Source organism: Enhydra lutris, unplaced genomic scaffold (genome assembly GCF_002288905.1).
Source record: "Enhydra lutris kenyoni isolate GAN:26980312 unplaced genomic scaffold, ASM228890v2 scaffoldscaffold52, whole genome shotgun sequence".
Lineage (NCBI taxonomy): Eukaryota > Metazoa > Chordata > Mammalia > Carnivora > Mustelidae > Enhydra > Enhydra lutris.
Genome location: NW_019154136.1, coordinates 7,107,935 through 7,109,313, shown reverse-complemented (window position 1 = coordinate 7,109,313; position 1,379 = coordinate 7,107,935). Strand labels below are relative to the sequence as shown.

At 42.2% G+C, this 1,379-nt stretch overlaps 1 non-coding gene across 1 annotated transcript; it reads right to left on the bottom strand.

The window, feature by feature from the left end:
- Nucleotides 1-230: 230 nt before the first annotated feature.
- TRNAV-UAC lies at nt 231-303 on the bottom strand. Its single transcript has one exon. It is a non-coding gene; the product is annotated as a tRNA-Val (tRNA).
- Nucleotides 304-1,379: the final 1,076 nt, after the last annotated feature.

Sequence of the window (1,379 nt, the reverse complement as noted above, 5' to 3'; positions counted from 1 at the left end):
TAGTGAAACTTAAGTTTTCTTTCTTTTTTTAAAGATTTTATTTGTCTATTTGAAAGAGAGAACATGAATAGGGCTGAGTAGCAGGCAGAGGGAGAAGCAGACTCCCCATGGAGCAGGAAGCCCGATGCAGGACTTGATCTCGGGACACTGGGATCAAGACCTGAGCTGAAGGCAGATGCCCAATGCACTGAGCCACCCAGGTGCCCCAGAGAAAAAGAACTTCCCACCCGTGGTTCCACTGGGGCTCGAACCCAGGACCTTCTGCGTGTAAAGCAGATGTGATAACCACTACACTATGGAACCTTCATTATTCCTTTTTATGTTTTCTTAAAAATGTCCCAATACTGAAAAAGAAAAAAAAAAAGGTTCCAATACTGTGGATAAAATTAGTTTTCAACTAAAATGACAAGTTTAGATTAATTACCTAATTATGCATTTTACAGTGGTTTCCAAAGCTCAGAAAATCTTGGAAACTTTACAAATGCATAAGATGTCAAATATGCACACAGATTCCCTCTTCACCCCAAATACGAATCCCGTAGTTTTGCTTCTCTTAAATTTCTGTACTTTTTCTAAATTCTCAGGCTCAGGTGTATCCCCACACAGACAACAGTTACCATCCCATGCCAGAGCCTGCATATACATCCAAGATTTGAGCTGGCCCCTAGCTAGATTCCTGTCAATGCTCCTAATGGGACACTTGAAGGCTATTAATGATTGCTATGTATTGCTGTATTTCATGGGAGGTGGTCTCAAGACCCTGACCCTTAGTTGTTGTTGTTGTTTTTTTTAAGACTTTATTTTTAAGTAACCTGTACACCCCACATGGGGCTTGAACTCAAGACCCTGAGGTCAGGAGTCACACACTCCCCCAACTGAGCACCCCCCTACCAAGTCCCTTAGTTTTAAGCTCTATCCCTTGACTGGAGTTTGTATTTAGGTGTGGTGGTTCTCACAATATACTTTTCTCTCTAGCTCCAAAGACCTTTGCACTCGAGGAATCCTAAGATGTGTAAATACCCTTTTATCTGCTAATAAGACCTTGGGAATCCATGGAATCTTTCTAGAGGCTTTGATCAGACTGGGATTGGATTCTAGGGCAAGATTGCTTAAGAGGTGGTGTGTTTTCTTCCCTACAGGCCCATCAAGTCTGGGCGCCTCTCTTTTTGTGATTTCAGCAGGAACGCATACTTTTTTGGATATTCTGAATTACATTCAATTTTTAGCATCTCACAGGGCCCTGTCTGAGCTGCAGTCACCAAATCTGAGGCCATTTGACGGCAAGGTGTGATGTATCTGTGGAGCAGGCTAATTATTCATTCAACAATATTCATCGATTACCTGCTCTTTGTAGATATACAGCAGAGAACGGAAGATGC